This window comes from Manis pentadactyla, chromosome X, assembly GCF_030020395.1.
Source record: "Manis pentadactyla isolate mManPen7 chromosome X, mManPen7.hap1, whole genome shotgun sequence".
Classification (NCBI taxonomy): Eukaryota; Metazoa; Chordata; class Mammalia; order Pholidota; family Manidae; genus Manis; species Manis pentadactyla.
The window spans coordinates 117,603,065-117,628,880 of record NC_080038.1 but is presented as its reverse complement, the minus strand read 5'-3'; the positions used below and the strand labels follow the sequence as shown (position 1 = coordinate 117,628,880).

Below are 25,816 nucleotides of genomic sequence, written 5' to 3'. Positions count from 1 at the left end.
AAGAAATAAAAAGCATCCAGATTGGAAAGGAAGAAGTTAAACTTCCCCTGTTTGCAGATGACATGATATTGTACATAAAAAACTCTATTAAAGAATCCACTCCAAGACTACTAGATCTAATGTCTGAATTCAGCAAAGTTACAGGATACAAAATTAATACACAGAAATCTGTTGCATTCCTATACACTAACGATGAAATAGCAGAAAGAGAAATCAGGAAAACAAGTCCATTCACAATTGCATCAAAAAGAATAAAATACCTAGGAATAAACCTAACCAAGGAACTGAAAGACCTGTATCCTGAAAACTACAAGACACTCATGAGAGAAATTAAAGAAGATACCAATAAATGGATATACATCCCATGCTCATGGATAGGAAGAATTAATACTGTCAAAATGGCCATCCTGCCTAAAGCAATCTATAGAGTCAATACAATCCCTATCAAAATACCAACAGCATTCTTCAATGAACTAGAGCAAATAGTTCTAAAATTCATATGGAACAACAAAAGACCCCCAATATCCAAAGCAATCCTGAGAAGGAAGAATAAAGCTGGGGGATTATGCTCCCCGACTTCAAGCTCTACTACAAAGCCATAGTAATCAAGACATTTTGGTACTGGCACAAGAACAGACCCACAGACCAGTGGAACAGGATAGAGAACCCAGATATAAACCCAAGCATATATAGTCAATTAATATATGGTAAAGGAGCCATGGACATACAGTGGGCAAATGACAGCCTCTTCAACAACTTGTGTTGGCAAAACTGGACAGCTACATGCAAGAGAATGAAACTGGATTATTGTCTAACCCATACACAAAAGTAAACTTGAAATGGATCAAAGACCTGAATGTAAGTCATGAAACCATAAAACTTTTAGAAGACAATATAGGCAAACATCTCCTGAATATAAACATGAGCAACTTTTTCCTGAACGCATCTCCTTGGGCAAGGGAAACAAAAGCAAATATGAACAAGATCAAGCTAAAAAGTTTCTGTACAGCAAAGGACACCATCAGCAGAACAAAAAAGCATCCTACAGTATGGGAGAATATATTTGTAAATGACATATCCAACAAGGGATTAACATCCAAAATATATAAAGAACTCACATGCCTCAACAACCAAAAAGCAAATAACCCGATTAAAAAATGTGTGGGGAATATGAACAGACAATTCTCCAAAGAAGAAATTCAGATGGCCAACAATCACATGAAAAGAAGCTCCACATTGCTAATTATCAGGGAAATGCAAATTAAAACCACAATGATATATCACCTCACACCTGTTATGATGACCAGCATCAAAAAGACTAAGAATAACAAGTGCTGGCAAGGATGCAGAGAAAGGGGAACCCTCCTACACTGCTGGTGGGAATGTAAACTAGTTCAACCATTGTGGAAAGCAATATGGAGGTTCCTCAAAAAACTAAAAATAGAAATATCATTTGACCCAGGAATTCCACCCCTAGGAATTTACCCAAAAAATACAAATTGTCAGATTCAAAAAGACATGTGCACCCCTATGTTTATTGCAGGACTCTTTACAATAGCCAAGATATGAAAGCAATCTAAGTGTCCATCAGTAGATGAATGGATAAAAAACAAATGGTACATATACACAATGGAATACTATTCAGCCATAAGAAAGAAACAAATCCTACCATTTGCAACAACACTGATGGAGCTAAGAGGGTATTATGCTCAGTGAAATAGGCAGAGAAAGACCAGTACCAAATGAGTTCACTCATATGTGAAGGATAACAATGCAAAACTGAAGGAACAAAACTGCAGGAGAGTCACAGGCTCCAAGAAGGGACTAGCAGTTACCAAAGGGGAGGGGCGAAGGAGGGCGGGTGGGGAGGGAAGGAGAAGGGGATTGAAGGCTATTATGATTAGTAGACCTGGTGTGGGGGGTATCATGGGGAAGACAGTGTAGCACAGAGAAGAGAAGTAGTGACTCTGTGGCATCTTACTACACTGATGGGCAGTGACTGCAATGGGGTATGTGGGGGACACGATAACATGGGTGGATATAGTTACCACAATGTTTTTCATGTGAAACTTCATAAGAGTGTATATAAATAATACTTTAATTTTTAAAAAATTAGACCAGTAAAGATCATCATCATTGTAAACATCTCAAAAAGTCAAACATAAAGTTACCATACAACACTGTAATTCCACTCCTAGGTTTATACTCAAGAGTATAGAATACATGTCCATACAAAAACTTGTAAATGAATGTGAACAGCAGCATTACTCACAAGAGCAAACAGCTGAAACAACCCAAATAACCATCAACTGATGAACAGATTCATAAAAGATGGTACATACATACATACCATGAAATATTAGGCAGCCATAAAAAGTAGTGGAGTATCGGTACAGGTTACAACATGGATGAAGCTTGAAAACATTATGCAGAGTCAAAGAAGCCAGACACAAAAGGCCACATATTTTATGATTCTATGAAATGTCCAGAATAGGCAAATTCAAAGAGACAGAAAAAGTAGGTAAGTGGTTGCCAGGAGTTGAGGGAGTAGGGGGGAATTGTAAGTGACTGCTAATATGTTTCTTTCAGGGATGATGAAATTAAATTGTGTTGATGATTACACAGTACTGTGAATGTAACAAAATCCACTGCATTTTACATGTTAAAAGTAGGAATTTTATAGCATGTGAATTTTATCTCAATAAACATGCTATTTTAAAAAAAATATGTAAGCCCAAATATTTGGGAGTCACAGTGAATGATAATGGATTAAATTTAGCTGTCAAAGGCCCATATGGTTTTGGAGGCAAGTTTAATCAAATTTTTGAAAATATATGATCCAGATTTTATACAAAATATTCCCCCTAAAAGAGAAAGAACTTAATGTCTCCAACTTATTTTGTGAGTCTAGTACACCTTGATATCACAACTAGAAAAAAAAAGTGCAAAAAGGCGACAAAAACAGGACCTAATGATCATTGATGAAAAATCCTAAATTAAATATTAGCACACCCAGCAATGTATTATAATTTTTAGTACATTACGACCAAGTGGTGTTTATCCCGGCAATGAAAGTTTAGTTTAACATTTAAAAAAATCTATGTAATTCACAAAATAGAGTGTTCAACGGAGAAAATTCATTAAATCTCACTAGGTGCAGAAAAAGTGTAGTTCTCTGTTGGGTTGGAAAGAGGAATATGAAACAGAATTTGGTAAATATATATATAGCATTGTCTCTGCCAGAAATGTTCAAACAGTTCATAAGGTGAAAGCAGTACAGTTTGTGACATGAAAACTTGAAAAGAATATAAATATCCACCAAAGTGTTGAATAAAGTAGCAAATGTATACACTGGAATACTACAGTGAAAATGGATGAGCTAGATCTGCATGTCTAAACATAGACATAAAAACATAATATTCAGCATAAAATCATGAATAGGAGGGGTAAGGATCAACCTCTACATACCTCTGAAGAGGAAAGGAGGGAAGGGAATGACAGCGGGGGGAAGAGGAGTGAGTTCAACATTATGATGTGGCATTTTGTTTCTTTTAAAACAATGATCTGTAAAGGCAAATGTACAGAAAATCAAAGTTTGTCAGTGGTTGCCTGAGGCTGAGGGTGAGAGTGGGAAGTGACTACAATGGACATGAGGGATCTTTTTGGGGTGATGGGAACCTTCAAAAATTGAACTGTATTGATGGCTAACACAGCTCTGTAAATCATTGAATTCTATCCTTAAAATGGTGAATTTTATGGTATTTAAATTATACCTCAATAAAGTTGCATTAAAAACTATCAGCAATAGAGCAAAACGCTTTACTGAATGACTCCATTAATATAAATAAGAAATATGTTTGTATATGCATCAAAAGCTTTTTTTTTTCATGATGAAACAGAGTAGTTGGTTTCTGCCTGTAGATGTGATGGCTCAAGTCAATTACTTTTTGGAAAGGAAAGAAAAAACGTGGGGCTTAAAAATAGATGCTGATATAGTAACAATGATAACAGTAGCTACTTTATATTATTTTTTAATTTAGATAAACGCATATTTAAACTTTAAGTTGAACATGTTGATTATTCACTCACATTTTCTGAAGCCAAATCAATATTTTCATCTTACTGGATCACTTTTTGCATTTTCTAACATGATTTTCCAGAGCACATAATTTTCACGTCTAAATAGCAGTGGAAGATACAGCATTTTTTTTTCCGATTATGTTTATTGATATTTTTTCCATCAGACCACAATGTTTAGGTTGATATACAGATATTGACTGCTTAATGTTAGAAATATGTATATTTATTAGCATAAGCATTAGTATGATAACAATAAAGGTAAAATAACAAAAGAAAGAACATTCTTCTATAATCCTATGACCCTAACAAAGCAACTGTGTTCATTTTTCTCTTATCTCTACCAGTCCTTTCCCATCCATGCATAAGCATATTATTCATAGAGCTATATTCAGGGTAGATCAATTTTTGTACTTCGCTATTTTTCAATGAACACAATAGATGTTAAGATATTAAACCAGTCAAATGAATTGCATGCTGGTTAAAAATTACAGTTATGCTCTCTCATGCCACCAATGAGCCTGGGCCACCGGGGCAATGTGTTCTCTCAGTGTGCCAGCTTGGCAGACAAGCTGTCTAGATGTTTGTATTCCATTGTTTTCCCACAGAAAGGGTAGCTGAAGGATAAAAGCTCATGAATGGATTGTAGGTGCGATGTATTAAGCTAGAGAAAAAGTTAATCCAGTTTTGCATTGTTATGGCTTTTATCTATGTCATTCTTTTTTACTATTATTTTTTTTCCTGTTTGTTTTAATTTTGATATCGTTAATGTACAACTACTTGAACATTATGGTTACTAGACTCACTCTATCAAGTCCCCACCACATACCCCATTACATTCACTGTCCATCAGTGTAGTAAGATGCTACAGAATCATTACTTGTCTTCTCTGTACATACTGCCTTCCCCATGTCCCCAACCCCCTACATTATGTGTGCTAACCGTAATGCCCCGTTTTCCACCTTATCCCTCCCTTCCCACCCTTCCTCCCCAGTCCCTTTCCCTTTGGTAACTGTTAGTCCATTCTTGGGTTCTGTGATTCTGCTGCTGTTTTGTTCCTTCAGTTTTTTCTTTGTTGTTATACTCCACAGATGAGTGAAATCATTTGATACTTGTCTTTCTCCACCTGGCTTATTTCACTGAGCATAATACCCTCTAGCTACATCCATGTTGTTGCAAATGGTAGGATTTGTTTTCTTCTTATGGCTGAACAATATTCCATTGTGTGTGTATATATATATACCACATCTTCTTTATCCATTCATCAACTGATGGACACTTAGGTTGCTTCTTTTTCTTGGCTATTGTAAACAGTGCTGCAATAAACATAGGAGTGCATATGTCTTTTTCAAACTGGGCTGCTGCATTCTTAGGGTAATTTCCTAAGAGAGGAACTCCTGGGTCAAATGGTATTTCTATTTTGAGTTTTTTGAGGAACCTCCATACTGCTTTCCACAATAGTTGAACTAGTTTACATTCCTACCAACAGTGTAGGAGGGTTCCCCTTTCTCCACAACCTCTCCAACATTTGTTGTTGTTTGTCTTTTGGATGTTGGCCATCCTAACTGGTGTGAGGTGATATCTCATTGTGGTTTTAATTTGCATTTCCCTGATGATTAGCGATGTGGAGCATTTTTTCATGTGCCTGTTGACCATCTGAATTTCTTTGGAGAAGTGTGTGTTCAGATCCTGTGCCCATTTTTTTTATTGGATTATTTGCTTTTTGTTTGTTGAGGTGTGTGAGCTCTTTATATATTTCGGATGTCAGCCCTTTATCAGATCTGTCATTTATGAATATATTCTCCCATACTGTAGGATGTCTTTCTGTTCTACTGATGGTATCCTTTGCTGTTTGATATAGCCCCACTTGTTCATTTTTGCTTTTGTTTCCCTTGCCTGGGGAGATATGTTCATGAAGAAGTTGCTCATGTTTATGTCCAAGAGATTTTTGCCTATGTTTTTTAATAAGAGTTTTATGGTTTCATGACTTACATTCAGGTCTTTGATCCATTTCAAGTTTACTTTTGTGTATGGGGTTAGACAATAATCCAGTTTCATTCTCTTACATGTGGCTGTCCAGTTTTGCCAACACCAGTTGTTGAAGAGGCTCTCATTTCCCCATTGTATATCCATGGCTCCTTTATCATATACTAATTGACCATATATGCTTGGGTTTATATCTGGACTCTCTAGTCTGTTCCACTGGTCTATGGGTCTGTTCTTGTGCCAGTACCAAATTGTCTTGATTACTATGGCTTTGTAGTAGAGCTTGAAGTCAGGGAGCATAATCCCCCCAGCTTTATTCTTCCTTCTCAGGATTGCTTTGGCTATTCAGGGTCTTTTGTGAAGATACAGCATTTTTAAAATACTTATATGATGTTCTTTCTGGAAAAAAAAATGTTTCCAGACAATAAGTATCTATAGGCATAACACGTATACAGTTTGTACATTTTTCCAATTAATAATTTAACACTGTGATTAAAAGTATAGGTTCTAGAGTTTGACCAGCTAACATCTATTTAGGACTTACAAAGTGCCAAGCCTTTCAATCTTCACAGTAACCCTTTGAGGTAAATAATGTTATTTAACATCATTATTCAGATGAAGAAAAAAAAGACTCTGAGAATTTGAGTCATTTACAGCTATCAAGGATATGATGGCAAAGACTGAGTGTCTCTAGCTGCTCCTAGCAAGAGTATAATATACCCAGAGCCATGTTATAAAATTAACCACAAGGATCTTGTGGAAGGAGAGTATTGGCCTCAATCCTTGTCAATGCTGTCAGAGCAAAATCTTATGTTTTCGGTTCATTCAACGATCTCAGGTAATTTAGCACCAAGTATTCCAGAGAATTCACATGTCTTTGCCTGAGTTTAGGATTGTCTTTTTAAGAAAGTTCCAAATCCAATAAATCATGGATAATCCTCACTGTTGCTTCAGCCCCATAGAGGACCCGGAAGTGTTGGCTGACTCAACAGCCAAGTAGCAGATCAGAGATGGCTGACATTCTTTAGCAGCAATGGAATAAAAAAGGTATAAACTTCAAAATAATGACAATAAAGAGACCATCACTGAACCAGACATATCATTAATTTCTGAAGACAGAAAGCAGATGTAGAAGTGGTAACTGATGAAGTGGGGCAGAAGAAGCAATAGCCTAGAGAATGCAAAGATGAATACAGCCAAGAAAGGAGTCAGTATGTCCTCAACGATCCCACAAAAGCTCATTGTTCAGAAACAGCAGAGGCAACAAAAAGTAGAAGTGAGGTGTGGCCCTGACAACACAGGGATTAATTAAAAGTCTGTATATGGAACAGTACAATTGACTCTCAACCTCCAATTCCCATGCACAGAAATGTTAGCCACCAAACTTCTGTCCCAGACAAGAGAAAGGAGGCTTCTTCTCTGGAAAAACTGAACAATCCTAGGGCAAAGCCCTCTGCTTTCCGATCCTTGCTTGGGGTTTCCTATCATTCTAAAGTGAAATATACCAGCTGATCAGTTTTACACAACCACAGAGTTCCCAAGCAGTACTTTATATTATCCTTACGTGTGAAAAGACACCCAGAGATTATCAGGCATTTGAAGAAATTTTGCAATGGAAAAGAGGTTAATACTAAACAGAAAAATGGCCCTAAGAGAAACAGCACTAGTGCAGGGAATATAGAGAACTTAAATGGCAATAAGAGCAAAATAATTTTTTATTGTGGTAAGAGCACTTAACATGAAATCTGCCCTCTTAACAGACTTTTAAGTCCACAGAACAGTATTGTGTTAACTATAGGCACTGTGTTGTAAGTCAGATCTCTGAAATTTACTCATCTTGCATAACTGAAACTTTGTACCCAAAGCACAACTCCTCAGTCTCCTCTCCCTCCTGCCCTTGGCAACACCTTTAAACTCTCTGCTTCTTTGAGTGTGACTATTTTAGATAGCTCATATAAGTCTAATCATGCAGTATTTTTTCTTCTGTGACTGGCTTATTTCACTTAGCATAATACCTTCCAGGTGCATCTGTGTTGTAGGATATGGCAGGACTTCCTTCCTTTTTAAAGCTGAATAATATTCCACTATATGTATATACCTCATTTTCTTTTTCCATTCGTCCATCAGTGGACATTTAGGTTGCTTCCATGTCTTGGCTGTTGTGAATAATGCTTCACTGAACATGGGATATCTCTTCAAGATACTGATTTCAATTTTTTTGGATATATACCCAGAAGTGGGATTGCTGGATCCTATGGTAGATTTTTTTTTTTTTAGGAACCTCCATACTGCTTTCCAGTGTTTCCACTATTTTATATTCCCAGCACTGTGTAAGCATTCATATTTTTTCATATCCTGGCCAACACTTCTTGTTTTTTGTTTTGTCAATAACAGCCATTCTAAGACATGTGAGGAGATAACTCACTATGTTTTTGATTTGCATTTCCCTGATGATTAGTAACATTGAGCATCTTTTCGTATATCTGTTGGCCATTTGTATATGTTCTTTGGAGAAATGCTTATTGAAGTTTTCTGCCCATTTTTTAATCAGATTATCATTTTTTTGCTATTGAGTTGTAGGAGTTCCTTATATATTTTGGATACTAAGCCCTTATCAGAATACGGTTTGCTAGTATTTTCTCCCATTCAGTAGATAGCCTTATCACTCTGTTGATTGTTTCTTTTGCTGTGCAGAAGCTTTTTAGCTTGATATAGTCCTATTTGTCTATTTTTGGCTTGTCTTTTGGATTGTCCCTCTTGTCTTTTGTTGGTTGTGCTACTGGTGTCATATCCAAGAAATCATTCTTAGACTAATGTTGTGAAGCTTTTCCCCTATGTTCTCTTCTAGGAGTTTTACAGTTTCTTATGTGTAAATCTTCAATCCTTCTTGAATTAATTTTTATACATGGTGTTAGATCTAAGATGCCCATTTCCACTCCTTTGAATCCCATTTACAATAGCACCAAAAAGAATGAAATATAGGAATTTAATCAATGAAGTAAAAGACTTTTACATTGAAAATTATAAAACATTAATGAAAGAAATTAAAGTAATCACAAAACAAATGGAAAGACATCCCGTGTTCACAGATTGGAAGATTTAATACTGTTAAAATGCCCAAACTACCCAAAGTGACTTACAGGTTCAATGGCAATTCCTATCAAAATCCCAATGGCATCTTTTACAGAAATAGAAAAAGCAATCCTAAAATTCATACAGAACCACAAAAGACCCTGAATAGCCAAAGCAATTTTGAGAAAGAAAAACAATTTTAAATAGCATCCTTGGAGAGATGCAAGATATTACATCCCTAAATCAAAGACAAGATGCTATGACAAAGGACAAATCAGAGAAAAAGAGTGTGAAAATTTTAAATGTGATTTCCAAAATAAAATTTAGTGCTTAAGTTGAGCATAAAGCTGAGGAAATTATCCAGAAAATAGAATGAAATCTGAGCAAAAAAAAAAAGAGACACAGCGGATCTGGAAATTATCCAGAAAATAGAATGAAATCTGAGCAAAAAAAAAAAGAGACACAGCGGATCAACCCAGGTATTCTAAATCTGATTAACAGGTGTTTGAAAAAAGAGAACTGAGACAACAAAGCATAACTGAAGGAACAGAACAGCAGTAGACTCACAGACTCCAAGAAGGGACTAGTGGTTACCAAAGGAGAGAGGAGGGGTGTGGGAGGGTGGGTGGGGAGGGAGGGAGAAGGGGATTGAGGGGTTTATGTTTAGTACACATGGTATGAGGGGTCACGGGAAAACAGTGTAGCACAGAGAAGGCAAGTAGTGAATCTGTGGCATCTTACTACACTGATGGACAGTGATTTCAATAGGGTATGGGGGGAACTCAATAAAATGGGTGAATATAGTAACCACTTTGTTTTTCATGTGAAACCTTCATAAGAGTGTATATCAATAATACCTTTAAAAATGTTGTATAAAAAAGAGAACTGAGAAAAGAGGGGTGAGAAAATTGTCAGAATAATACAAGAGAATTTTGCTCATGAAATTTGCTTCATGAACAATAGAGTTTCTATCCAAGAAGCCCCCTCAGTGTCCTGTGTGATGACTCAAAACCACTTCACAGCAAGCCACATCATTGTGAAATTCCAGAATGCCGAAAATCAAAAGGATATTCTAAATGCCAAAGAGAACTAAACTGGTCATCTACAAAGGTACAAGAATCAGACTGGCATCAGATTTTTCACCAGCAACACTGGATGCCAAAGACAATTGAGCCTTGCCTTCAAATTCTAAAAGAAAAGTACTTTCAAATGAGAATTCTGCATCTACAAACTTATCAATCAAGTGTGAGAATAGAATCAAAACATTTTCAGACACTTAAAACTAAAAAAGTTTCTCTCTCACACACTTTTTCTGAGGATGTTACTTGGGGACCTATTCCAGCAAGAAAAAGTACTAAATCATAAAAAATACACTGAGATCCAAGAACCAATAGCTACACCCAAGACGTATGTGAAGAGAAACCACAGGATGACCACTATTCATGAGAACTGGGGAGCAATCAGGCCAGATTAGAGCAAGGCAATGGAGAGCTCCAGGAGAGAGGTATCATGGGAAACAACAGGCATCAAGAGATGTTAAACTATCCTTAAAAAACTGGAACAATGTAAGGAGATGATAAAGGCAGGCAATGCCTGGGTATTAGGAAAGCAGCAAAGCAAGCAATAACTTAGGTTATACAATGCCCACGGACCCTTCTGGAAAAAACTACTTAAGGATGAAATACATCCAGGCAAGAGAGAAGCAAAATAAAAATCTTATAAAGAGAGATTGTTTGGTAAAATGGACTGTGTTCCAAGCATTAAATCCATGTAAATATAAAACCAAAAGCAAAAAACTCTAGAAATTGAATTTCAGGGACTTCCCACCTTAGGCAATGTGGTAAATGGAAAAGCTACATTCTTCCACCTCCCCTACAGATGGTGGAGGTAGGGTGGAGGCAAGAATGAAATATAAAAGGCAGTTGGGGCTTCTGGAAGAGTCTTTCTTTACCTTCTACCCCATTCTTCCTGCTTCTTGTTAGACATGATAACTAGAACTCCAGCAGCCACGTTACGACCTTGAAAATGAAAGTCACACCCTAAACATAGCAAAGCAGGAAGACAGGCAGGTGGGTTCCTAATGAGTTCATGGATTCCCTGACCATGTCCTGACTCCTACCTCCAGTTTTCCCTTAGGTGAGAAACTAAATCTTTATGTATTTAACACACTATAGTCAAGTCTTAACTGTCAGTCAAACAAAATTTCTAACCAATTCCTAGAATATGAAGTAAATGCTATAAATTTTGACAATGTGATATATTATTATATAAAACAAAAATTGGAAGAGGAGAGGAAAAAACATGTGATTTCCTCATCTTTCATAGTAAGGAGTCAATCAATATCAAAATTGAAACAAAAAGGACTAGAACAAGTTTTATAATGAAGAACAATTTTTTAATAAAAAGTACAATAGTCATTTTGAAATGAGGGAATTAGACTCAAAGGTCTGCAAAGATCTCTAAGTTCTAAAAGTCTGATTTAATTAATTCTATGAGCAAACATAGTTCCATAATTCAGTGATAAAAATCTCCACATCCTTCTTGTTTTAAATAACATCACTGAATCTTCTAGCCTCCTTTGATCACTGATCCTTGTCTATGCTCAAGGCCCATTGGAAAAGCACCAGATGACCTCAAGTAATTAACTTTAGAGGACAGTGTGTTCTCATCAACCAAAAGCAATTTTTCCAGTGCAAATGAAAATTTTAAAACAAGAAGCATGCTGTCTAATCCAAAAGCAATAAACATCAACTTAGACATAGTTACAAGAAACTGTCTACTTAGAGGGGTTCTAAATATAACTCAGGTTGGCATCCCTTTCTTCAAAACAAGGAGTCCAAATATATTACCTGATAGGAACATCCACTATTCCCATGACCCCCCAGGTCTTCATACCTCTGTGTCTTTGCCCACACCTTAATGTTTTCAGCCTCATATATAATTTGGACAAATGCCATTCACTTGCAAACCTCAGCCTCTCCTGCCACTACAGGCCTATAGCACTCAGCATATACTTCTGTTTTAACAGTTCACAGGGCTACAATGTGTAATAGTGCAGGTTGTATACTGCACAAAGGCACCTAGATGAGGGAGGGAGTAAGTGAGGGCTGAAAACTATCCTGAGCTCAGCTATCACTCCAAGCCATCCCTGACCAGAGGAAGTTCCTTTATTAAGTTTGCACAGACATCTTTGTAGGTTCACATTGACTCCTATAGTTGTTGGACTGAAATCAGAGTTTACTCATCTATTGTTCTTCCTCAACTATGAACTCATCAAGGACCTGGCATAGAGTAAAAACTTATTGTTTAATGGACCCTGAATAAATATAAGATATAAACAGTTCTCTTAACCTCTGAACATCACAACAAAAACAAGTGTCAGGAACTTGTCTCTCCATTTATTTAGGTTGAAAAACTTCAAGTTGTACAGAAAAAAAAAGGGAAGAAAATGAAACTAATATTTAATGAATAGCAACTGCATGTCAGGAACTTCACTTATTATCTCAGTTAATGTTCCCAATAACACAACCCAATAAGTCTTATTAGGAGTGATAATCAAAATATTTAATAAACAGTACAACAAGGGTACCCACTGTCAGAGTGGACACTGGCCCAATCAGAACAGAGCCCAGGTGTAGGCAACTGCTCCACCCATACTGATAAGGATCAGCTGACTGTCAAACCTGAGTATGTCATCCCTGCATTACAGGTGGGCAAATGAATGCTCAGAGAGGTTAGATAATGTATCAAGGCCACATAGCTAGTATACAGAGAAACTAGGACTAGACCGTGGATGTGGATGAGTCCAATTTCCAAAACCAGTGCTCTTGCATCATACTATGGTGGTTCTCCCTGATCTCTAAAGGCCAGCAGGAGTGTGGGAAGTTGCGTCTAAGTTTTCTGTTATCTAATCCAATATCTAGTCACTGGACTACTTTATTACCCCAAAGAGGAATAAGCATTGTTTATGACTCTAAAGTACTGACCCTCACTCATTCCACAAGTCACACACAACAAAGAGTCATATTGCTTTGGAGTCACACTCAGATGTTAATAAATCTGAGTGGGACATTTTCATTACTTTTATACACTGAAGGGGTTAGCAAAAGGAGACAATTCTCAAATAATGCTCCTGGCTCTCCTTGCATTTTTTTTAAGTCTATATTCTTTAAAATTGAACTACACAATGAAGTTCCCTTCAGCAAATACACTTCATGTGCTAAAGAATATACTAAATGTAATTTTGTTCTCTGAAAGTTCAAGGCAATACTGTGCATCCTACACATATTACTACAGTTGATAAATTCTAGTTTGTTTCTAGACCTCATATGTTCTATGAACATATGTTCATTTCTGGATCCTGTTTTTTACTCAAGTCTTGGATCAGCCACTACACAGCACTAGGGCCAGACACTATACATCATGCCAAATCCCTTCTGGGAATGAAAACATTCAACAATGTTTGGTTTGTTTTGAGGTTGTTTTCCATTACAGCCCTGTAGGAGATTCTAATAAAGTTGTTTCTACTATTGCAATCAGTTCTTCTCTGCAAAGGAAAGGGGATTTTTTTCCCTTAGGTCAGTTTTATTGGAATATAACACTAACCTACAGGCAATCAACTCATTCTGATTTGTGACCAAAATTTATTTTTCTAGCGATAAAAGAGTGAACCTAAGGAAATGTCATCACTTTAAAAATGCTTTTTTAAAGACACAATTTCTTCTCTTTTTATAAAAATAAATGATGAATGTTTTTAAAATGCAAAATTTATAGAAAGACATGTTGAAATAACTTCATAAGAAATCAGCCAAGCTATGAAATATATGATTTAGAACTACTCATAGAAAATATTGTACATATATATGCCTTTTGTAATATGGGTGTCGGATCCTCTGTCCATGCAAGTCATTCAAAATATTTAACAACCAGTATGGCATAGACATCAGCCATTCAAAATGGAAGCCAACCCTAGCCCTGGAACAGAGGATTAGAGTCCTGTGCTGCACCACATATTAACCCTTTAGCTGCTGGGTAAATCTTGGGGTTCTAGGGAGAGATCAGGTCACCTGGAGTGGGGGTAGGCACTCAATGGGCTCAGGGAAGGAACTATTTACTGATCACTAATGGGTATTCAGTATTTTAATAAGCAGCACAGCTGGTTAGTAATTACCAGTAGTATATTTTAATTTATATTTTAATATTATATTAAATATTATCATATTATTAAAAGTAACAAGTTTGGTGGGTGCCATCTGAAAAATCAACTCTGCCAATCAATATGCTGTATTCAAAATGTCCATCAGGGCCTGCTAGCCTCAGGCCCTTTGCCTACCATACCCTTAGCCCTGGGTCCCTGGGCAGCCATGTTATATATGCCATACTACTCAGCCCTTCACTGGCCATAGCCAACAGGACTCAGTATGGACTCACAATCCAAGAGCTGAAAATCCGTAGGCCAGCCAACAACCCTTTTTGGCCTGACACAGAAAGATAACCTGGCCAACCAATGAGATTCCCAGTCTTAGGAATTTGAGTTAGGAAACACGAAAAGACTGATGTAAGTAGCAGTCCTTTCCTGGCAGGAAATGAGAATGGGAAAAGTGCTATTGAAGGTATCACTAAATACACGAAGGATGGGAGGAGCTAGGGCTGGACACAGGTGGCAACAGTTAATCACAGAAGTGAATATGGACATCACAGTATGGATAGCAGTACATGAGGGAGGGTGGCAATCCAGGTGCCAGGAGGGACAGAATACAGGGAGACCTCTGCTTTGGGTTTACAAATCAAGGGAACACAACTGACGGATGACCTAGAGAAATTCTCCTGGATTGAAAAGCCCCACTTTTTCTTGACCTCAAAGGCCTGATTCAAGCACTGCCGACAAGCAGCTTGTCAAGCGTGATCCCTGGCCCAGCAGCATGAACATCACCTGGGAACCTGTCAGAATGCAAATTCCCACTGAAGCAGAAACTCTGGGGGTGGAGCTCAATAGTTCATGTTTTCATAAGCCCTCCAGGTGATTCCAACCCAAGCTCAAGTTTGAGAACCAACCCCTCAACTCAAGTTGGCTTTGCCAAGAGTGTGAGCATTACCTGGAAGTGGACTGTGTGCGGTTGCCCTCAGAGCACCTCAGGGGTAATCTTCCCAGAGTCAGATTCTTGAGCTGGTCAGATTTGCTGACCAAGGAACTCACTTCTGTGCAATACATGTACGCCTACCGGTTCCAGTATATAATTTACCATCCAAGCAGCTGAGGGATACAGTATACTCTGAACAAGCAACCATAGGCAAACCCAGGAATTGAAGATTTGAAGATGCCACCTGAAAGTTACAGACATTGAGTGTGAGTCTGATGAGCAGCTTTTAATGTGATCTTTTCACATTAGTTAAACCAGGTTGCCTTTTTCCTGAAAATGGGGAGAGCAAGCATTTGTAGTTGAGGCGTACTAGGTAGATTGTTTGGGGCACAGACAACTTTGGTACTGCATATAGGAGAAAGGTTAGTGTACCAATGGACAAGAAACAGACTATAGGGAGATGTCAATTGCTGTCTCTCAGTCCACTGCCTACGTGCAACCTCCGCTGTTCATGCTGCCAAGTTTTATATTACATGACCTTGCCCTCTAGCCATAGGGTATATCCCGACCCAGAGGCAGCAAAGTCAGCCAAACCACTTACCTACAATGTGACCTGATGCAGAAGATGACCTGTACCTCTATGATCGTCCCACTCAAAAATCTGAAGACTGTAGCAGTTAGAAATGAGCTAAAGCTTACCAAAAATGCCCTGCAGAAGAGAAGGATCTACAAAGGCTCATGGCAAGGCAAGGTGACAACAAAATCAGAAGGCAAAACAAGGTACAACAGCAACAGCACAGGGTTCCAAGAAATAAAATCAGTTGGCAATCCATTGAGGCTATGGACACATATAGAGAGAAGCAGATACTGAGCGAGAAGAACAATGTCAGGGCTCTGAGAAGGACATCCTGCAATCCGGAGAGATGGAAAGCCTAACTGCCCAGACTTCTGCCAGCTGGTGTCCTTACAATGTCCACCTTCGAGTATTTAGGTAGAGTGAGTTGCTAGACTGACTGAGGAGGGGGCTATTTAAATTAGTTTGAGTATAAGAGCACGTGTGGACAATCAACAAGATGAGAGAGACGCAGCAGCATCAACTAGAGACAAAGACAGTGAAAGACAGAAACAGCAATACAGACCAACAGAGACAGAGAAAGACAGTCCCTAGAGATGCAAAGCTTGAAGGGCATTCTGTTGAGAGAGGTGGTCATGGCCACAACCCCTTCTCCCAGAAGTTTAACGTGAAGTTCAATTTAAAGAATGAATGAATGAATGCACAAATGAATAAATAACAAAGTACATTTTGAATGACTACATAAAGTTAGTATTTTTCAGGGTGGACAGAGGTAACTGGTAGCAGAAAGAGCAACAAAGCTTCTAAGATCAAATCACAGTAAGAGTAGAAAGAGATGGTACCAGTGGGCCAGCACCTTGCCCCAAGTCAAAGAGGAACAGAAAGACTGGATCTGTGCAGTGGCCAGCAACCGATCCCACCCCAGGTCTTCTGCTGTCCCCAAGAAAAGCTAACGTTTCTAAAGAGCTCAACTATTTGAATTACAGACCAGTTTTTGCTACCACATCTTTGCTCAGCAGTGGCCTGCATGGGGATCTCACTTAGGGACCAGGGAAGTGATAGAAGCAGGAGTGTGCTGCCCCAGACACATCAGCTCAGTCATAACAGGTGACAATGCACAGTCCAGCACCAGCAATGGCAATAGTAGCAATCAAGGAAACACAAAACTTGCCAACATTGGTCACAGCAAAAGTGACAATGAAAGCCTGTTCTGAAGCAAACAGCTCAGGGTAGCAAAGTGGTGATCTCTCTCCAGCATGCAAGGGCTGGTCAGAGTTCTGGCCCAGTGCTCAGAGGACCAGCAGAGCCAGCCCTGGACCTTGGGGCATTCCCACGCAACACAGGACATTTTGCTCTCAACTGCCTATTTTGGCCCAGCCAATTTGACCCCAAGAACAGTTTTGTTCTGCATTTACTCATTCTTCCAGAGTATGGACTGCTTGGATTATAAGAATTCATCTTTACTAGGAGTTTAATAACTGTATTTCAACTAGTAAGAAGTATCTTTGAATGTATAAAAAGGGATTTGACACCTTGAAAGCAGCTGAGCCCACAAGAGGAAACACTGTGCTGATCTTCCCAGTTATAGAGTTGGCACATGTTGTGTTAGGTTCTCTTCTTAGAGAACTTGGGCTTTACCAGTTCAGAACAATGAAAACCTGGAGCATGGGACCTGAGAAAGGAAAAAAATAAAAAGGCAGCCCCTGAAGTCCAAAAGCTGGCCTGATGCTCACAGCTAGGCCATGTGATTCTCCTATTGGACGTTAACAATTTCACACGATACCAACTTTAAGCAAGATTACTATGAGAACAGGAGAATGTGACACAAAACAAGGTCACACCATGATGTAGTCTTAAGTACCAAGTCAGGGTCATTGTGCCTCCAAAAAGCTACCAAACACTGCCCCCCCTCTACTAAAATGAGTAACTGCTACTTCTTTATCAATTACAGCTTTATCCTCTGTAGCCTGCCCCACCCTGTAGATTTTATTGATACCCAGTCATCCATGATATCTGACAGCATCCAATCTAGAATGAACCCTCCCTTCAACAGACCCTCCCCAATCACTAACCAAAGCCTAAATCTTGTAATAGGTTTTTCCTATTATCCTCACTCAGAGAGCCCATGGTTCCCCATGATATATATATTCTTCCTCCCTGCAACAAGTAATAAACTCAACTTGTTCAACTTACAGGTGTGTTTCTGGTGGACTTGAGCTGAAGGTCATTGGCATGCCCCTAAAAATGCATTCTTTCAATTGACTTGTTTTGTCTGTATATTATAATGTGTATGTGTTACATTAAATGTTGGACATAAACTTTGGGCATCATATTTTATGATTGTGGGGAGGTTAACAGTGTTTTATATGTTGACTGTACAATAGCTACAGTTTAATGAGAACAGGTAAATAGCCATAATTATATGAGGAGAAACTGCCTAGTTAGGTTGTATTATAAGTAATGTTAATTATTAAAACACTTGAGTCCATTTAAATGAGAATTTGGTGGGTTTTAACAAAATGGGTATCAGTTTGGGAGCTCAGATATGCATAACATTTTTTCCCTTCTAAAATAATGGCAGTTGCAACTTTGACTTAGGAGCATTTGCACTAAAAGAGATTGCCAGAAACAAATCACAAATTCGTTAAGTACTGAGATCCATTCTGAAGAGTGGGAAAATTCTAGAATATCTGAGGGGAGGAGTTGCTCACAATTTACTCATTGAATCACCAAGAAATTAATATCGATTTCCAAGTTATAATAAATAAAACTGGTAGAACTAATCAAAAAATAAAATGGTCGACATCCAAAACTGCACATTGAAATAGATTAGAAACAAAGAACTGAAAAACCACGTGTCATTCGTAACATTGGAAACTGTGAAAACTGACCTGAGAAAGTCAATACTTGCTGGAAATCACAACCATAGAAAAAAATGACAAGTGGTGAAACCACGTAGGATAAAATGTTATTCCGCAGATATATCACACATTCTTGGAAAAATTACATTTGTAAGATTTGACCCAGAGAAACAGACCTTGATAAAAATAATATTTACAAATAAAAATTTACACAGCAAATTTTGCTATGAAAAATTATTTATTGATACAGCAAATCTGTAAAGTTAAGATGAAACTAATGCATCCCAATGAAAATACTTTCAGAATAAAGATACAAATGGAAAAAATGAAAATGGTTTATCTGTACAAGTTAGAAAACTGATCAAGGACTTTAGTTGGAGTAAGAGAAATTTTTTCATTAAAAATTTTCTCAATAAAAAATTATTAATGTTGGGATATTAGTTAAGATACAGCTCCATACACCAGTGACAACAAAATTAAAAACAGTGGCTTAAACAGACAGAAAATTATTTCTCTCTCAAGTCTGGAAATAGGGGCACTCTAGGGCTGGTAAGGCAGTTCCATAGTCATTAGGGTCCTATTATCCAGCTGCTACACCATACTTGACATACATCCACATAATTCAAGATGGTTGCTCAAACTCCAGCCATCAGGTCTACATTCCAACCAGCAGGAAAGAGGAAAGGATGAAGAAAACCTCTCCTTTTAAGGACACTTTTCAGAAGTCACAACATCATTTCTGTTTATATCTCATTGGCCAAAACTTAGTACATGGCCTGTACTCAGAAACAGGGAGTCCTTAAATTCATGTAGCTAAAATAGATTGGGGATCCAAACTGCTGGATCAAAGAGTACTGGATCAAAATGGTATAAAGTGAAAAGGCAGGAATAGAATGTCTTTGTACCCTTCATAGACATATCAGTTAGGCTCTAGAAACAGTCTCTGGACTTTCCACTAAGCTGTGTTCATGGGGACTCAAATGTTATCATTTGGGATACTAGTAGAGGACTCTTACTCACACTCTTAACTATAAATCAGGACACCTCAATAGGAAGAGCCTGTGGTAGATTTCCTCTCCATGCCAATCTTATACCCAGGCCTTTTGCAATGCAATTTTGCACCATCTCCCATTGAGAAGTGGAGCCAATTTTTCTACACCTAGAATCTGGCCTGGACTTATAATTAGCTTGATCAATTTAATCTAGTAGAAGTTATGTGAAATCCAAGCCTGGGCCTCAAAAGACCTTGCAAGCTTCTGCTCTTTCTTTTGGGACCCTGCCAAACTGCCATGTGAACAAGCCCAAGCTAACCAGCTGGGCAAAAAGAGACATGTGGCTGAGTTACCCTCATTGCCCAAATCACCCATCAGTCAACTCCCACAACCAGAGTCACCTAGCTGACCAGTCACATGAGTGAGCCCAGCTAATACTAGAAGAATCACCCCACCTGAGCCCAACCCAAACTGTCAACCCACAGAATTGTGAATTGAATGGTTTTAAGTCACCAAGTTTTAAAAGTGGTTTGTTGTGCAGCAAAAGCTAACTGATACAGACTTTAACTAAAATAAAGCCAAACCAGGCTTAGTTGACTTCAAAGGCTGAAGCTGACAACTCTGAATACAATTCTGAAGGTTTTCCTTCAGCACATTAAGTCCAAACCTCTACATTCTGGAAGTTATAATCACTAGTTACAGTTCTATGAGGCTTGGGCAGTGTAGCCTACCATGCTCCAGCATCACCCTAGCATTATGGCAGATCTCCACATGAGGAAAATTACAGCATGCAAATTACTCAGACATGGTTTGCTTTTTAAAGCTTTTTTAAATTACAAAATTAAAAAAACTTTTAAAACCATAATGCACCCATATTCAAATTTTAGTAGATGTGCATTTATAAGTGCATATGAAAGCATCGCTTTTTCTCCTACTATGACGACCAGCAATAACTGGCATCTCCCAGAAAAAAAGACACAAAATACTGTGACACTATTGTATAGTAATCTTTTGTTCTCAAGGACTCAAGTTCACTGACGAACTTAGTCTCATCAATAATCACAAAATGTGGTATATAAGATATCCCCAATAGGTGATAGGATTCTCATCTTACCAATTTTGCGTTCTATAATGGTACCTCTTGTGATACCTTTTGTATTAGTCAATGTTGTAGCCATATACCAACATAGTTTACTTTTGAACTGTTTTAACTGCCATAAATCAACCACATGCTGTAGGAAGTGACCTGGCTACAGAAGCAAAGCACCTAAGAAATCTAAGCATAGTGTCCATACTGGGAAGGGGTTCCAGTGTCCAGGGGAAGAGGTTCAAAGCTCCTCTCTGGTCCTCTTCCTATCCTTCTACACAAGTAGTGGAGGAGTGCCCAACTGATGGGTGAGAGCTGGAACACTTGTTGCAACATAGTTTCTGTAGGTAGAGCATTGGGAATATAAACAATCCCCCATATGGGTAGAAAGCCACTTTCTGGATTCACTCCCTCTGGAGCTAGTAGCCGAGAGGTTTTTTCCTCATTGGAATGGCAAATTTCGAGATTTGATTTTGGCTTCAGGGAAATGCTAAGACATTCATCCTGCTTTGGTTCTGAGTTCCAGGCTGCCTCTACCCTAAACATCCTTGTGGTAGAGTTCAGCTTAGTAGAGTGCTGAACTGGGGTTTGAAGCCAATGTCCCAGTTAATAAAATGTTACCTTACTTTCTTTTGCCACTTTTCTATGCACATGCATCCCTTATGTGGTCAGGACAATGCAGGAGCTAAGTAGCCCTGAGTTCCCTGGCCTATTACCCATAATTCTATTCTATAAGAGTATCACAACCTCACCTCCATCCCTAACACTGACATGCTCTCAGCAGATAGAGTGAATTATATGCCCTGGGAACTGGTATGTGGAGTGCAAAGTCCAACAAGAGAGACTGAGATTCAGTCCTCAAAACTTGAAGCACTGCTTCTGTAGGCCCGGAATGTCACCTCGCAGGTGTAACAGGCAGCCATTGGTATTGGTGCAAATATTCATTTTAGGAGTTAGGATAGGCTTGTCCATGACTTGAAATTGCAGAAGCAGTAAGGTCTGCAACATGATCTAGGTCTCCCTAAAATAAGTATGTGGTATTTTTGGCCTACTGGATTGTTAGATCCAAATAGTCATATGGTCAACTACATGGTGGCCCAGACTCTATTCCTCTTAATCTTAACTGTATCCAGAGATAAAGAATGATGGTGAAGTAAAATTCTGGGGTGCCATGTGCCTTCTCTAAAGTTTTCTGAGTCCCTTCTCCATCATATGACCTCATGTTGACTCTGATTTGGACATCACATATAAACCCTAATTTGTGAATTTCTGGAAAGAAGATAAAAGGATAAAGTAACAAAAAATAACCCCTAGTGATCTGCGAGTCCTAATCAGAAGACAGTATGTTCTTTGCATCATCATCAGGTATCTTCAGTCAGCATTAGCTAAGCTCCTAATGGTTGTGGGTTTCAGAAACTTCAGAGTGTGAATGCAATCACTGCAAGGAAGCAGAGTTCACCAATAAAAAGGAACTGAGGCCTTTACTGCATGGGAAAAGCAGCCTCTTGGACTAAGGTGGAGAGAAAAGCTTTAATGAAAGAAAAAACCATAAATCTCCCATAGCTATATGGAGACCCTCAATAATAGACTGTATAATTTGGTAGTCCTACATATGGACAAATTCTAATAGCTGTATCACAGGAAGATCAGAAATTAGCCAAGCATGTCTTGGGAGCAATTTGGAAGACAAGGTTGGAAGTCTGTGCAAAGACATAGCTTGAAACTGACTACAATGCTTAAAAGTTTCCCTAGTAGGAAAGCAATGTATCAAGAAAGGGACAAATAAGTCACCAGACCAACAGATGAAAAAAGCCTGGTGTCACCAGGTTTTGGTAAGGTCTATCTGCCACAACACAGTGAGAAAGGTCAACATTTGATCCAGTTACCTAAATGAACAACTGCTACAGGAAAGGGATGCCAACTAGCCTGAGCATCATTTTTGGCTTTACCAGAAATGGGAACATATTAAACTCTGTGTAATAATAAGTCCCAATACCACAGTTATTGATGATATGAGAAAGTCTTGTTTGTTAACGGAGAGATCAGACCACACTACATCTTACAAGTGCAGAATATCCTGATTCAATAACTGTCCACAAAGGAGTAGATCTTCTGAGAACACATCAGTGATATACTATCCGATCATTACTCTCCTTAAACACTTCACATTTTTATGAAATAACTAAGGAGTAAGAGCTATGTATACAAGGTGAGTGTTTTAATTTGGGTTCCCTCCGAACAGACCCTCTGAGACAAAAACTCTAACAAGTATTAAAAACTCTAACGCAATTTAGGAGTCAACCCTAGGAAACACCCATAGGGGAGTGAAGAAGTGATACAGGGAAAGGAACAAAGTCAATAAAGAGTGCTTGCTATCCACAGAGCACCTGCTGTGGGTGACTGGAGCTTAGTCCCATGGGTAAAACTCTGAGGAATCATACAGATCACATACCTTAGGGTGACGACCTCGCTCAAGGGGTAAGAAAACTGGGGTACTTACACATCAACTCCAATCAGTGTTTGGTTGAGGGACACTCTCAGAGATGTTAACCCTCTAATTCTTCCAGCCAATCACACAAAGGGTAGAAAAGCCTTTCAAGGTCTCTAATAAAGTACTCTAACAAAGCCCTCAAATCATTTGCAGAAATCAGCTGGAGCACACAGAAATGGTTAAGGCTGAGGGATGGGGGACATGACAGACAGCATTAGTTACAGGTATCTGAACCACAGGAAAATCTTACTCCTTGTCTTTTGGGGACAGTGGCTTAGGCAGACTACATGAAGGACACATAGGACAGAATACTGATGGCAGTTTGATTGAGGATTTCAGGAGTTGATAAGAACATCTGGAGAGAAAACAACATAGCCACCAGCATTATCATGGGCCTTGAAAATGGCCCAGGAGCAGAACTAGCTGCGTTGGCTACTGCATAGAGGAGGAACAATAGACAACAGTGGGGTCCTTTGCTAGTAATTGGGCAATGACAGCATTTTATTGGGTGACAGTAAATAGTTTCACCATTTGGGTGGAGGCTTTTCAAACCAAAAACACCCACCAACTAAGACAGCTGCAAAGATTCTGTTTCAATAATTTCTTTTAACTGGGAGATCTGACAATGGACCAAATTTGGGGGCATATTTCTTGGGACTATTGTGTGCTCTGAGCAGTGTCCAGGTTTTCCATTTGGCATAATCACTCATAGGCCAGGGAGCCTAGGAACAAGAAGAACTATGGAATAAAGACTGAGATACAAAGAGCTATGATGAAATGAGAAGTTATTGAGCTCACGACCTCCTCATGATACTAAGGAAATTGGAACCCGAGTATCCAACGGATCAAGACAGATGCTTTCTCAGGACCTCTGGCAGCCTGAGGGTTATTAGGAAACCTATTCACCTCTTGTCTTCCATAGAGGCCTTGAGTGAAGGAAAGACCTCAGGGTCTGTTGTTTTACTCACTTCCCTCCTTGCACATTCTGCAGGTAAGTCATCAGGTTGAGTCAGATTCCAGTACAATCAAATGGACCATTTTTGCTGGTGGGCTGGATCGTTGTGCATTTATAAGATTGCATTCACAGAAACAGCACTCTCTTCTGCTTCTTCTGGCCTCCAAGAAGTTGACAAGGTAAACTGACTATCCTGTTTTTTCTCCCCAACATGGCAGCCAGGTCTAGGGCTACTTCCCCATGAGTCTAGGTCTCTTGTTGAAGATGGGACTTCTTTGTTGGGAGTTTCTAGTTTTCTACAGCACTTTCTCTGTAGACAATTGGCAATAAGAGAGGTTTCATATAGAGACTTGGGGCATTTTGTATCCCAAACATCGTATTTTTTGGACTATGCTATCATCTAGTGCTCATCGTATGGGCCTCCTTGGTAGGCTCTATTAACAATAATGCTGTATACAATGTAAGATGAGAAAGAGAATAGGGTGGTGAATTTTCCACTAAATAAATAGTGTAGTCTTTAAGTTAACATCCTGAATAAAACTGTTCCACAAGTTTCTGAGGATGACATCAGAGGCATTCACTGAACATCTTTGTTCACATCTCTTTGGTCCACGAAAGGCTTTTAAGAGCCATGATATGGATCAGGGAAATGGCTGCATGAAAAGACTGAGAGAACTTACCTGCAGATTTTCTCCCCTAAAGTAGATAGTCACATACAGCTTAGCTGTTAACCACTTTGGGGTTAACAGAGGAAGAACAAGAAGTAGAGTACGTTAAATTTCCATTAAAGAAGTTCAAAGACCCCAGCTGTACCTGCTTCCACCCTCCATCCTTAATCCTCCCTAAGAAAAGAGAGGCTGAACTCATTTGGTCAAAAGTCCAGGACCCTCACTGGGCTGTTTTTCAGAGCACGGAACTTGGGGTTATCAACAAGACCCTCTCAGGTATCATTTTCTCCAGCTCAAGTGACTGTAGCTTTTAATCTCATCGGTGTGGAAAATTCCAAGATTTTATTTTGGGCTTAAGAGCTCTGGATTGATGTTTGGAGCCAAAGCACCAGCTTGTAAAGCATTACTTTGCTTACCTTTCCCTCCTTTGTGGACCTTACAGAAAGGGCACTTAAGCCAAGGATGGATAGGGGTGCCTCTGGGTTCCTTGATGTAACATCATCCTAATCTCATCTCCTAATAGCACTGTAATGTCATCCCAACCTCCAACAGAGTACAAGAGTCTAAGTCCTAATAGTGGAAACAGTAAAAAGAAACCAATCAGAGCATGGCTGTAAGAAATATGAAATCTGGACAATTAATGAAAACTTGGAAGACTCCAGCATATAGCGAGTTTTCATTCTAGATCTATTCCTATGCTGCAGAACTCCTACAAGAAGACTGACGATGTGAAAAGTTCTGATGTGCACTCAGGGTTTCCGAAGGTTTGCCAGTGGTACACTAAACAGAGTCTGACAGGAAATGCACAAGATCTTGGTAGGAGGAGGGAGCAACTCTTTGGCAGTACAAACCTTGTTGTAATAACTAACACCACTGTCCTGCATTCCCAGCTTTGCTTATTTGCTGTGTTTCACACTAGATTCTAATCTGTTCTCCCTGTTCCCCTATTACCTGACCTTGACTCTGATTAATC

General features: G+C 38.8%; 1 protein-coding gene across 4 annotated transcripts in view; it reads right to left on the bottom strand.

The window, feature by feature from the left end:
* Positions 1 to 25,816, bottom strand: part of SMARCA1 (SWI/SNF related, matrix associated, actin dependent regulator of chromatin, subfamily a, member 1) — a 243,608-nt gene that overhangs the window by 142,913 nt on the left and 74,879 nt on the right. The gene's annotated exons all lie outside the window — the stretch shown is intronic.